This window comes from Salmo salar, chromosome ssa06 (assembly GCF_905237065.1).
Source record: "Salmo salar chromosome ssa06, Ssal_v3.1, whole genome shotgun sequence".
Lineage (NCBI taxonomy): Eukaryota > Metazoa > Chordata > Actinopteri > Salmoniformes > Salmonidae > Salmo > Salmo salar.
In genome coordinates, this window is record NC_059447.1 from 12,377,589 (window position 1) to 12,392,007 (window position 14,419).

At 44.9% G+C, this 14,419-nt stretch overlaps 3 protein-coding genes across 3 annotated transcripts in view; 2 read left to right on the plus strand and 1 right to left on the minus strand.

The window, feature by feature from the left end:
* The window catches only part of LOC106606263 (immunoglobulin lambda-1 light chain), a 147,299-nt gene that overhangs the window by 73,808 nt on the left and 59,072 nt on the right, over window positions 1–14,419 (plus strand). The gene's annotated exons all lie outside the window — the stretch shown is intronic.
* The window catches only part of LOC106606373 (Ig lambda chain C region), a 142,692-nt gene that overhangs the window by 61,780 nt on the left and 66,493 nt on the right, over window positions 1–14,419 (plus strand). The window lies entirely within an intron of this gene.
* LOC106606374 (immunoglobulin lambda-1 light chain) overlaps window positions 1–14,419 on the minus strand; it is a 108,458-nt gene that overhangs the window by 14,117 nt on the left and 79,922 nt on the right. The gene's annotated exons all lie outside the window — the stretch shown is intronic.

Here is a 14,419-nt window from a genome sequence, read left to right on the forward strand (position 1 = left end):
AGGTTCTAAAAACCTTACATACATTTGGTGAAGTGGCGTTGGGTACAATTGCCACATTTGTAGTTGCTGGGGGAATAGGCAGTAGGCTCTTACTGGTTACATTTGTGTATTTGACCACTAGGTGGAGACATTGACACATTGAGTGGCCTATTGAATAGACAGCCCATCATTACAGGGCTCTCCAACCCTGTTTCTGGAGCACTACACTCCTGTAGAATTTCACTCCAACCCTTATTGTAACTAACCTGATTCATCTTATAAACCAACTAATTATTTGAATCAGGTGCGCTAGTTTTGAGTTGGAATGAAAACCTACAGGATTTTAGCGCTCCAGGAACAGGATTGGAGAGCCCTGTTATAAAATATGAATACAATGTATCCTCCAATTGCAACGTCTGCCTATGCCCACAAGAACATTTCTCAATTCGTTTTTTAAATTGTATTACCCTCAGACACCAAGTTAGGCATAACTAATTATGGCCATCATCACTGTTAATCAAAAATTATAATTCTTCACGTTTTACCGGTGAAACTACATCTGCATGCCATGATTGGTCTCAATCAGTTACATTAGAATAGCCTATGAATTTATATACTGCTCAAAAAAATAAAGGGAACACTAAAATGACACATCCTAGATCTGAATGAATGAAATAATCTTATTAAATACTTTTTTCTTTACATAGTTGAATGTGCTGACAACAAAATCCCACAAAAATAATCAACGGAAATCCAATTTATCAACCCATGGAGGTCTGGATTTGGAGTCACACTCAAAATTAAAGTGGAAAACCACACTACAGGCTGATCCAACTTTGATGTAATGTCCTTAAAACAAGTCAAAATGAGGCTCAGTAGTGTGTGTGGCCTCCACGTGCCTGTATAACCTCCCTACAATGCCTGGGCATGCTCCTGATGAGGTGGCAGATGGTCTCCTGAGGGATCTCCTCCCAGACCTGGACTAAAGCATCCGCCAACTCCTGGACAGTCTGTGGTGCAACGTGGCGTTGGTGGATGGAGCGAGACATGATGTCCCAGATGTGCTCAATTGGATTCAGGTCTGGGGAACGGGCGGGCCAGTCCATAGCATCAATGCCTTCCTCTTGCAGGAACTGCTGACACACTCCAGCAACATGAGGTCTAGCATTGTTTGCATTAGGAGGAACCCAGGGCCAACCGCACCAGCATATGGTCTCACAAGGGGTCTGAGGATCTCATCTCGGTACCTAATGGCAGTCAGGCTACCTCTGGCGAGCACATGGAGGGCTGTGCGGCCCCCCAAAGAAATTCCACCCCACACCATGACTGACCCACCGCCAAACCGGTCATGCTGGAGGATGTTGCAGGCAGCAGAATGTTCTCCAGACTCTGTCACGTCTGTCGCATGTGCTCAGTGTGAACCTGCTTCATCTGTGAAGAGCACAGGGCACCAGTGGCAAATTTGCCAATCTTGGTGTTCTCTGGCAAATGCCAAACGTCCTGCACGGTGTTGGACTGTAAGCACAACCCCCACCTGTGGATGTCGGGCCCTCATACCACCCTCATGGAGTCTGTTTCTGACCGTTTGAGCAGACACATGCACATTTGTAGCCTGCTGGAGGTCATTTTGCAGGGCTCTGGCAGTGCTCCTCCTGCTCCTCCTTGCACAAAGGCAGAGGTAGCGGTCCTGCTGCTCGGTTGTTGCCCTCCTACGGCCTCCTCCACGTCTCCTGATGTACTGGCCTGTCTCCTGGTAGTGCCTCCATGCTCTGGACACTATGCTGACAGACACAGCAAACCTTCTTGCCATAGCTCGCATTGATGTGCCATCCTGGATGAGCTGCACTACCTGAGCCACTTGTGTGGGTTGTGGACTCCATCTCATGCTACCACTAGAGTAAAAGCACTGCCAGCATTCAAAAGTGACCAAAACATCAGCCAGGAAGCATAAGAACTGAGAAGTGGTCTGTGGTCACCACCTGCCGAACCACTCCTTTATTGGGGGTGTCTTGCTAATTGCCTATAATTTCCACCTGTTGTCTATTCCATTTGCACAACAGCATGTGAAATGTATTGTCAATCAGTGTTGCTTCCTAAGTGGACAGTTTGATTTCACAGAAGTGTGATTGACTTGGAGTTACATTGTGTTGTTTAAGTGTTCCCTTTATTTTTTTGAGCAGTGTATATCTATATGAATTTATATCTTTTTCAATGACTGTTTGGAGAGAGAATTAGATCAGATGGTGTTAACATTCTATTAGCCTTTCTTGTATTTTGTTTCAATCAAAGCAGACATCCTGCCTAGTGGCTCTGTTGAGTTTCCACACATGAGATTCTTATTATTATTTGACTATTCAGCTTTGATCTAACTTCACTAAACGAGCACCATTGTGAGAAGTGATAATATTCTATTTGTAATAATAATAAGTGATGAGTAGGACTATTAGGCAACAGATGTTGAGTGTTATTTTAAATGATTGGAGCGCCCTTTGTGGTTAGAAAAGGACAGCGCTAAATACACATTGATTTGATTAACTTGAACACATGGTTACAATATACCTTATTACAGAATAAAAAAAACAGAGGTGAACTATCAATGTGTATAATTTATTTGCCTAAATTTAATAATCATCGAATCAATTGACTAAGTAGTGAACATAAATCATTACTAGGTCTACGTAGAATTGCAGGAAATTTGTTTTAAAACAGCCATGGTGTATTCATGCATCTCAGTACACTATAACCTAAATGCATTATTACCTTCAATTTAGCCCAATTCGCATTTCCAATTTCCCACCCTGATATACCAAGGTAGAACTGGTCCTGCGTCTCAACCAATAGGCTAAATATCCCAAGCAGGGCTACAGCATATTACAGAGGAATCAGCACTTCGGGCTTAACTTCCAGAGAATGTCGAGCCTTGCAGTGGCCACTGGTTTGGGTGTCCTCGGCAGAATGGTGTCGCTTTAACCACGTGGTCACATATCGTTCTGGGTTCCAGTGTTTTTTTTCAACGTTCGTTAAACAAGTAGCCTACAGTCTTCATCATTCTCTCCACCGCCAGATAGAAGACAGGGAAGAAACCACTATTTAGCTACCTCCAGGTTGCTGCAGCCTGCATATTTATTTGGTTTGTCATTATATTGTTTTTCATGGATTCTTTTGTGGTAGCCTTTAATAAATATAATTTAGGCCCGTTTAGAATTGATCAGAATACATTTTTTGTGTATTCTCAAGTTAAAAAAGTGAGTCTGTGCTCCCACAATCCTACACACCTGGTTACATCTTCGGCCATTGTAGGAAAGTTACATCTTTAAAACACTTGTAGCCTAAAATCGAATGCTGCATTTAGAAGAGGGACGCAAAAAAACGTCCAAAAACCGTCAAACCAGTCAGTCGGCATAGTGGGACAAGAAAGCAAGAAAGATGGTGACTGCAAAAGCAAGCCAACATGACGGTATGCATTGCTATGGTGTTTTGATCAAGTAAACAAACACCAACCGGTAGATAACCATGCTATGACAGATGGCAAATGAAATATTTGAACTCTGTCACCAAGTCCTGTCTACGGTGGCGGCTGACAGCATTTCCGGCCAGCCTTAATGGCATTTACCGTCGTGCTGTCTACCATCTACCTCAAACCATGTAAACGCAGCATAAGTTCCATCGCCATCATTGCTAATGAAAAACCGTCCCCAGAGCAATTTACAGTAGGCTACTGTTACTATATCTTAATTTGATAATCCTGTTGTTGCAGGAATGTTCCTGCACAACAGGAAATGCTAACTTGTAGTCTATTTGAGGTTTAAAAATGATTTTGAAGTTTGTAATTTCCACTATAACATTTCAGACTTAATTTGCCCTAATGACAAATTTAACAAAATGTAATTAAATATAATCTACATAATAATTCAGATTCCCTGTTTCTGCAGGATTATTTTGCTGTCTGAAAACTGTGTCAAATTAAGAAATGGAATCTACAGGCCTAAGTGCATTCATCTTAAGGTAGCTAGGTGAGACAACCTGTCACGTCCTGACCAGTGAAAGAGGTCATTTGCCTTAGTAGTATGGTCAGGGCGTGGCAGGGGGGTTTGTTTTGTATGCATTTTGGGTTTTCTGTTTCTATGTGGGTTTGTTCTAGTTGTCTATTTCTATGTGTTGGTTTTCATGTTCGGCCGGGTATGGTTTCCAATCAGAGGCAAGTGTCTTTCGATGTCTCTGATTGGAAGCCATACTTAGGCAGCCTGTTTTTCCTTTGGGGTTGTGGGTAGTTGTTTTCCGTTCTAGTCTGTGTACCTGACGGGACTGTGTTGGTCGTTTGTTATTTTGTCAAGTGTCGTCATTAAAAGTTTGAAAATGAGCACTATCCACGCTGCGTCTTGGTCTCCATTTCACGACCCCTGTGACACAACCACATATCACAGTCAAATAAACAGGTTAGAACATTCCATTTCAGCTAAACAATAGATACGAAGTCTTTATCAAAAACCACACATTTTCATTTTCACATCTACACATCTAAAATCTTTTAATTAAAAATCGTAGAAAAAGTAAGATTGAAGCAATCATTTCTGTAAAAAAAATTATGTGAAAGAATTGTGGATATAGCGTTTGAAAATAAATAAACGTAATAAATTCTTAAAGAAAATTGTCATATCACCTCTTAGCTTGGGTGTCATATTCCCCAGAGAGACTCATTTTAGAAGCAGGGCCCTCCTCCTCTCTCTCCCCAGAGAGAATAATGTTTGACTACTGACCCCTAAACAGAGATCCAGCATGTTGGTTGTGGTTAACACAATTGCAACTAATTCTTGAATGTTAATTGTTCTCTTTTATTCATTACATCTTAGCAATAAAAAATGTACTAACAGACACATCCAAACAGTCTGGTGATTTAATGCAATCACATATTGTAACGTTCCCCAACAATAAATAAAATATTGTTCGTTTCCCCTTCTGTTTGAGAGACGAAGACTCACTAACAGTAGAGGCTCCTCATAGGATGAAGAGGAGGACCATCCTCCTCTTCATCTTTAAAGCCTAAGTTCCATCGATGCATCTTTAAACCCTAAGTTCCATCACTATCGGGAAACCTGTCCCAGGTTGGTCAGCATGATACAGGATCATATCTCAAGCCTACTCTGTCTATTGAATGTCTGACGGCGACCTAAATGTATCACTTTATAATAGTTTGTATGTCGCCCAGACCTACCAGTCCACCCATCTTTCCTTTAAATCAACACATTTATCTGACTTCTAATGTTGAAGAGAAATGTGCACCACAGTTTCAGCAGCCATTTTGTAACTGAGTAGGCTAAACACTTACTTTCACATTCATATGAGGAAATCACTAAACTTCTGACGGTCAATGGTGCAGCCGCCCACTTGGTGAGAATTGTAACGTGGCTCACACCGCCCCCTCTGTACAGGAAGGCACATCCCCATGCTTCAACTACTCTGGCCCCTCTGTACAGGAAGGCACGTCCCCATGCTTCGACGACTCTAGCCCCTGACATGTCCGGTCATTCTGATGGCTTCACAGCCACCATCCCACTTCTGACACCAATGTAGTAGGGCAGGGAAGTGAACCCAGGTTGGTGGTGTGAAAGGCAAACACCCTAGTATATCTAGCTTGCATCATAGTATGTTCAGGTTTCATCATCAGGCAGAGATCACCAGCCGAGTCGTAGGCTACTACCTGAATCGTATTTGTTCATTTACACCGCAGCCAACAGTTTTGGAATGTTCCATAAACGGTTTCTGCCAAACGCTGTACAACGTGACCCAAATGGTTTCCATTGCCAAAAGTTTTTCTACGGTGGACACTAATGAATACACACAACCTGTTTTGAGGAAGTGTAAGTTGTTGTTAGTCTTTCCACAATATTTTTAATCTCTCTTTCACACAAAATACCTTCCTGAGTGAAAAGAGTTAACAGTAGATTAGAAAGAGAAAATGTTTGTTTGTTGCTTGTTGTATTTTAAGCCTGTTTTGAAAAGATAAGCCTATAGGCCTATGATACAGTAGGAGATCATCCTGGGGAACACAGATGGGCACGGAACGAATTCACCCCCCGCATCGAATTTATATAAAATACATATTAAGCAGAGTAGGCCTATTATAACACTCTGTCCACAAAACATATAAATGATATGAATACACAAAGCAATATCATCAACTATATGAATACACATAAAAATATCATCAACTATATGAATACACATAACAATATCATCAACTATATGAATACACACAACAATATCATCAACTATATCAATACACATAAGAATATCATCAACTATATGAATACACGTAACAATATCATCAACTATATGAATACACATAACAATATCATCAACTATATGAATAAACATAATATCATCAACTATATGAATAAACATAACAATATCATCAACTATATTAATACACTTAACAATCTTTGTCTTACCTTATATTTCTCTCTCAACAGAAGCAGAGTCTGGAATGATCATTCGGTCGTAGAAAGTTTCTTTCGTTTGCTCAACTCATGTATTTATTTTTTCAGGTTCAGGCCTGTTCTCTCTCACATTCCCTCTCTCTGTCTCTTTATCTCTTTCTCTCTCTCTCGCTCAGCATAAAGTACAGAACAGATGGATTGCAGTGATGAGTAACACACACCTACAGGTAACTACCAAAATAAAGGAAACGCCAACATAGTGTCTTAATGGGGCGTTGGGACACCAAGAACCTCCAGAATAATGCGCCTTGGCATTGATGCGCTTTGCCATACATTCTACAAGTATCTGGAACTCTATTGGAGGGATGTGACATCATTCTTCCACGAGAAATTCCATCAATTAGTGCTTTGTTTATGGTGGGGGAACACATTGTCTTAGGAGCTGCTCCAGAATCTCCAATACGTGTTCAATTGGGTTGAAACCTGGTGATTGAAATGGCCATGGCATATTGTGAAACATCAGCAAGTTGAGCAGTCTTCATCACTGAAGCTCCTGCCAAATGTGCACCCAACAATCACCAATCGTTCAGCTCTTCCCGAGAAGGGTCGCAGTCTCTCCTGGTAGCAATTCCTCTCTCCCCAGGGGTAGCAGCTCCTCTCTCCCCAGGGGTAGCAACTCCTCTCTCTCCAGGGGTAGCAGAATGTCATCGATATACACCACTACACCCTGCCGTGCAGGTCACTAAAAATCTCGTCTACGAAGGATTGGAAGACTGATGGAGCATTCATCAACCCGTACGGCATGACGAGGTACTCATAATGCCCTGAGGTGGTACTAAACGCCATCTTCCACTCGTCTCCCTCTCGGATATGCACCAGATTGTAAGCACTCCTGAGATCCAGTTTAGTGAAGAAGCGCGCCCCGTGCATTGTCTCAATCGCCGTGGCGATAAGAGGTAGTGGGTAACTGTACCTCACCGTGATTGAGACCTCTATAATCAATGCACGGGCGCAGACCCCCATCCTCCTTCTTCACAAAAAAAGAAACTCGAGGAGACGGGTGAAGTGGAGGACTGAATGTACCCCTGACGCAGGGATTCGGAGACATATGTCTCCATAGCCACCGTCTCCGCTTGCCAGAGGGGATACACGTGACTCCTGGGAAGTGCAGGGTCTACCAGGAGATTTATCGCACAATCCCCCCTGTCGATGGGGTGGTAATTGAGTCGCCTTTTTCTTACAGAAGGCGAGAGCCAAATCGGCATATTCTGGGGGAATGCGCACGGAGACCTGGTCTGGACTTTCCACCATGGTAGCACCAACGGAAACCCCTACACACCTCCCCGAGCACTCTCGCGACCACCCCGTGAGAGCCCTCTGTTGCCAGGAAATGGTGGGGTTATGACGAGCCAACCAGGGAAGGCCTAGTACCACGGGAAATGCAGGAGAGTCAATGAGAAAGAGACGGATTCTCTCATCATGACCCCCCTGCGTCTCCATGGCCAGGGAGATGGTGGCCTCCCTGATTAGCCCGGACCCTAATGGTCGACTATCCAGAGCGTGAACCGGAAAAGGTCCATCCACAGGAATAATGAAGATCCCTAAACTAAGTGCTAACGCTCTGTCAATAAAATTCCCAGCTGCGCCTGAATCGACGCGAGCCTTATGCTGGGAATACGGGGAGAACTCAAGGAAACAAACAGGTACAAACAGGAGGACAACAGAGGCCTCTGGATGAGAGTGGTGCAGACTCACCTGGGGTGACGTCAGAGTGCCCTGCCTGCTGCCTCGACTCCCAGAGGGACCAACCCGGCACCGACCGGCAGTGTGCCCTCTGCGGCCACAGATGGTGCACGTGAAGGCCCCTCCTCCAGCCTCCCTACGCGCAGCACCTCCCAACTCCATGGGCACCGGAGCGGGAGTGCTGGGAGATAGAACTGACAGAGCCCCCTCAGGACGTCCACGGATGGCCAGCAGGTTATCCAACCGGATGGACATATCCACCAGTTGGTCAAAGGTGGTGGTGGCCTCCCGTCGGACGTCCTCACGTAAGCTGCATCGATAGTGGTCGATGAGGGCCCTGTCGTTCCATCCTGCTACGCCTGCCAAGGTCCGGAACTCCAGTGGGAAATATTGTGCGCTCCTCGTCCCCTGCCTCAAATGGAAGAGTCGTTCACCCGCCACTCTACCTTTGGGCGGATGGTCAAAGACGGCCCAGAAACGGCGGGTAAACTCCTCGAAGTGGTCCAACGCCGCGTCTTCCTCTCCCCACACGGCGTTTGCCCACTCCAGAGCTCTCCCCGAGAGGCATGAGATGAGGGCGGATACTCTCTCCCTTCCTGAGGGAGCTGGGTGAACAGTGGCCAGGTATAAGTCCAGTTGTAAAAGGAACCCCTGGCACTGTGCGGCCGTCCCATCATACTCCCTGGGAAGGGAGAGACGTATTCCACTGGAGCTGGATCTGGACAGGACGGGTAGAGGTAACCCCGGTTGAGCTGGTCGAGGCGGTGGAGAGACTTCCTGTTTCTCCCAGCGGTCCATGGTTTGGACAACGCGATCCATCATGGCACCGAGATGATGTAGCATAGCCGTGTGTTCCTGGACGCGTTCCTCGACTACTCTGACCGGGGTACCTGCTCCTGCTGACTCCATGGTAGGTGTAAGACCCTGTTAGGAGTGTGTATTGGAGTCAGGTGCAGGAGAGCAGAGTGTAGTGAACAGGCGCACTTTTTATTCAGGTCAAAATGACAGCACAAAATAACATAAAATGTGCCCAAAACACGGAACATAGACAAAAAAAAAGCGCGTAACAATATCCACAATATCAAAATACACGTAACACAAACAATCCTACACAAAGACATGATGGGGAACAGAGGAATAAATACATATGAATTGATTAGGGAATGAAAACCAGGTGTGCAGGGAACAAGACAAAACAAATGGATTCATGAAAAATGGAGCGGCGATGGCTAGAAAGCCGGTGACGTCGACCGCCGAACGCCGCCCGAACAAGGAGAGGAGCCAACTTCGGCGGAAGTCGTGACACCCAGGGTATATGAATATAAAGAGACATGACAGATAAGAAGCTACATAGCCCCCAGGGTATATGAATATAAAGAGACATGACAGATAAGAAGCTACATAGCCCCCAGGGTATATGAATATAAAGAGACATGACAGATAAGAAGCTACATAGCCCCCAGGTTATATGAATATAAAGAGACATGACAGATAAGAAGCTACATAGCCCCCAGGGTATATGAATATAAAGAGACATGACAGATAAGAAGCTACATAGCCCCCAGGGTATATGAATATAAAGAGACATGACAGATAAGAAGCTACATAGCCCTCAGGTTATATGAATATAAAGAGACATGACAGATAAGAAGCTACATAGCCCCCAGGGTATATGAATATAAAGAGACATGACAGATAAGAAGCTACATAGCCCCCAGGGTATATGAATATAAAGAGACATGACAGATAAGAAACTACATAGCTCCCAGGGTATATGAATATAAAGAGACATGACAGATAAGAAGCTACATAGCCCCCAGGGTATATGAATATAAAGAGACATGACAGATCAGAAGCTACATAGCCCCCAGGGTATATGAATATAAAGAGACATGACAGATAAGAAGCTACATAGCCCCCAGGTTATATGAATATAAAGAGACATGACAGATAAGAAGCTACATAGCCCCCAGGTTATATGAATATAAAGAGACATGACAGATAAGAAGCTACATAGTCCCCAGGGTATATGAATATAAAGAGACATGACAGATCAGAAGCTACATAGCCCCCAGGGTATATGAATATGAAGAGACATGACAGATCAGAAGCTACATAGCCCCCAGGGTATATGAATATAAAGAGACATAACAGATCAGAAGCTACATAGCCCCCAGGGTATATGAATATAAAGAGACATGACAGATAAGAAGCTACATAGCCCCCAGGGTATATGAATATAAAGAGACATGACAGATAAGAAGCTACATAGCCCCCAGGGTATATGAATATAAAGAGACATGATCCAAAATAATTGACCTATAGAATGAAATAAGTTGTAAGACCTCTATCATTCACAGTGCAATGAAATGCTGAATGTCAGGTTAACCTCTTGACAACAACAACAAGAACAAGTCAGTAGCTAAGTTAATACAGAGTAATACAAATAAAAGTTAAATCAAATAATTTCACAAATGTAATAATGGGCCTTTTTTAGTTACATAGCCTACATGGAAATAACAGACATGAGACAAGCATGTTTACCTGTATAATGGAATAGGTTATAAGACCTCTATGATTAATTTCATTTGGTCAGTTATACCACTTCAACATTTCTTATTTTACACAGGGTGAAATATAATGTTGTAGTAAAGTTCAGTGTCAGTCCACAGGGGGACACTGTGTCACTGTCAAAAGATACTGTCTATGCTTCAGTCAGAAACACCTTAAAACAGGCTCAAAACAGAGAAACTAGTGCTGCCATTCATCAGGTATATATCTGAATATGAAAGTGGTAATACCTGACATCAGCCAGGACAACTGGGAATTCACCCTGTCAGCTAGCACAGTACATAACTATGATGAGAGGGGGAGAGAGGGAGAGGGAGAGGGGGAAGGGGGTAGAGAGAGAGAAATAGAGTGAGTGACTGAGAGAGAACAGAACAGAACTGTACTGATACGTATTGCAAAATGATTCCACACATCAGAATGTGTGGAAAACTGACTACACTTCAGAGCTATGCTTATTTATCCACAGATACGACAAGCTAAGACAAGATAAACTAACTGTATACTTCTCCAAAACATTGGCCCTGTTGTCCACTGAGAGGGTACACCTATAGCTCATAACACATCATGACTGGGTCCTGTCCACTGGCCCTGTGGACCACTGAGATGTACTGTACACATGATGACTGGGTCCTGTCCACTGGCCCTGTGGACCACTGAGATGTAACGTACACATGATGACTGGGTCCTGTCCACTGGCCCTGTGGACCACTGAGATGTAACGTACACATGATGACTGGGTCCTGTCCACTGGCCATGTGGACCACTGAGATGTACCGTACACATGATGACTTGGTCCTGTCCACTGGCCCTGTGGACCACTGAGATGTACCGTACACATGATGACTGGGTCCTGTCCACTGGCCCTGTGGACCACTGAGATGTAACGTACACATGATGACTGGGTCCTGTCCACTGGCCATGTGGACCACTGAGATGTACCGTACACATGATGACTGGGTCCTGTCCACTGGCCCTGTGGACCACTGAGATGTACCGTACACATGATGACTGGGTCCTGTCCACTGGCCCTGTGGACCACTGAGATGTACCGTACACATGATGACTGGGTCCTGTCCACTGGCCATGTGGACCACTGAGATGTACCGTACACATGATGACTGGGTCCTGTCCACTGGCCCTGTGGACCACTGAGATGTACCGTACACATGATGACTGGGTCCTGTCCACTGGCCCTGTGGACCACTGAGATGTACCGTACACATGATGACTGGGTCCTGTCCACTGGCCCTGTGGACCACTGAGATGTACCGTACACATGATGACTGGGTCCTGTCCACTGGCCCTGTGGACCACTGAGATGTACCGTACACATGTTCGAGGCAGGGAGGAGGGAGGTGTGTTGTGTTCCAGTCAAGGACAGACTCTGAGCCATGTGTGTGAAGGAACATGTCCAGACCTGCTGTGGGTGACAGACATGTTTTTACCTGCTGTTTCAACACTAGTGAGATTTTATGAAGAGTTAATGAGGGGAGAAGGGTTATACCATAAGATTCTTCATAGTCACGTTGTCCTAGCTGTTAAAATGAGTGGAGACGTAAATAATTTTTTAATAAGCTGCAATGCTTTGTTAGAAGAATCTTATTTTAACAGCTAGGACAACGTGACTATAAAGTATCTATGATCATCCAGAAAACATTCCTTACTCCAGGATACTTCAACTGGTGGCTATCATCCCTTACCCCAGGATACTTCAACTGGTGACTATCATCCCTTACCCCAGCATACTTACACTGGTGACTATCATCCCTTACCCCAGGATACTTCAACTGGTGACTATCATCCCTTACCCCAGGATACTTCAACTGGTAACTATCATCCCTTACCCCAGGATACTTCAGCTGGTAACTATCATCCCTTACTCCAGGATACTTCAACTGGTAACTATCATCCCATACCCCAGGATATTTCAACTGGTAACTATCATCCCTTACCCCAGGATATTTCAACTGGTGGCTATCATCCCTTACCCCAGGGTACTTCAACTGGTAAATATCATCCCTTACCCCAGGATACTTCAACTGGTGACTATCATCCCTTACCCCAGGATACTTCAACTTGTGACTATCATCCCTTACCCCAGGATATTTCAACTGGTGGCTATCATCCCTTACCCCAGGATACTTCAACTGGTAACTATCATTCCTTACCCCAGGATACTTCAACTGGTAAATATCATCCCTTACCCCAGGCTACTTCAACTGGTGACTATCATCCCTTACCCCAGGATACTTCAACTGGTGACTATCATTCCTTACCCCAGGATACTTCAACTGGTAAATATCATTCCTTACCCCAGGATATTTCAACTGGTAACTATCATTCCTTACCCCAGGATATTTCAACTGGTGACTATCATTCCTTACCCCAGGATACTTCAACTGGTGACTATCATCCCTTACCCCAGGATATTTCAACTGGTGACTATCATTCCTTACCCCAGGATACTTCAACTGGTGACTATCATTCCTTACCCCAGGATACTTCAACTGGTGACTATCATCCCTTACCCCAGGATATTTCAACTGGTAACTATCATTCCTTACCCCAGGATATTTCAACTGGTAACTATCATTCCTTACCCCAGGATACTTCAACTGGTGACAATCGGGAGAATAAAGAAAAAGGAGCACTCTGTTGCTGGGTAGATCTGATGGATTTATTGACGGGACAAGTAAACAATCGGCTGACATTTCAGCATGAATCACCTTCATTAGAGCCTATCTATGATCATCTATATGAATGAGGTGTGAGGCACAGGAAGTCCAGAGACAGGATAGTGGTGGTTGTGTGTTAGAGGTTGAGCTGGTGGTCCTTCCAACCCTGGCCTGAGCTGGTGGTCCTTCCAACCCTGGCCTGAGCTGGTGGTTCTTCCAACCCTGGCCTGAGCTGGTGGTCCTTCCAACCCTGGCCTGAGCTGGTGGTTCTTCCAACCCTGGCCTGAGCTGGTGGTCCTTCCAAACCTGGCCTGAGCTGGTGGTTCTTCCAATCCTGGCCAGCTTGATCCTGAGCAGTAAAACTATAATTCCTTCCAGAGCCCTGGGTGCAGGACCAGCTCCAGCAGCTTCATCAAGCACCTAACTACAGCCCAATCCAATGCAGCACAGGCCTGACTGGGGGAAAAAATGACAGCACAGGACCAAGGTGCCAAGGAGAAGGGGGATATCACACCATCTCTTTCGCTCTCATATTTTTCACTTCACCTTTTTTTGGTGATGGCAAGACATCTCAGTCTAGCTGATGGCTATAACAGTCTTATAAAACTAGATCTCAGTCCTATACTGGAAAACAATATCCTCTGTGTTCTAACTCTGGGGGCCCAGCCTCTGTGATCTAACCCTTTAAAAAAAAAATATTACCCCTTTTTCTCCCCAATTTCATTGTATCCAATTGGTAGTTACAGTCTTGTCTCATCGCTGCAACTCCCGCACGGACTCGGGAGAGGCGAAGGTCGAGAGCCGTGCATCCTTCAAAACACAACCCAACCAAACCGCACTGCTTCTTGGCACAATAACAGGAGTCACTAGTGCGCGATGGGACAAGGACATCCCTGCCGGCCAAACCCTCCCCTAACCCGGGCGACGCTGGGCCAATTGTGCGCTGCCCCATGGGTCTCCCGGTCGCAGCCGTCTGCGACAGAGCCTGGACTCGAACCCAGAATCTCTAGAGGC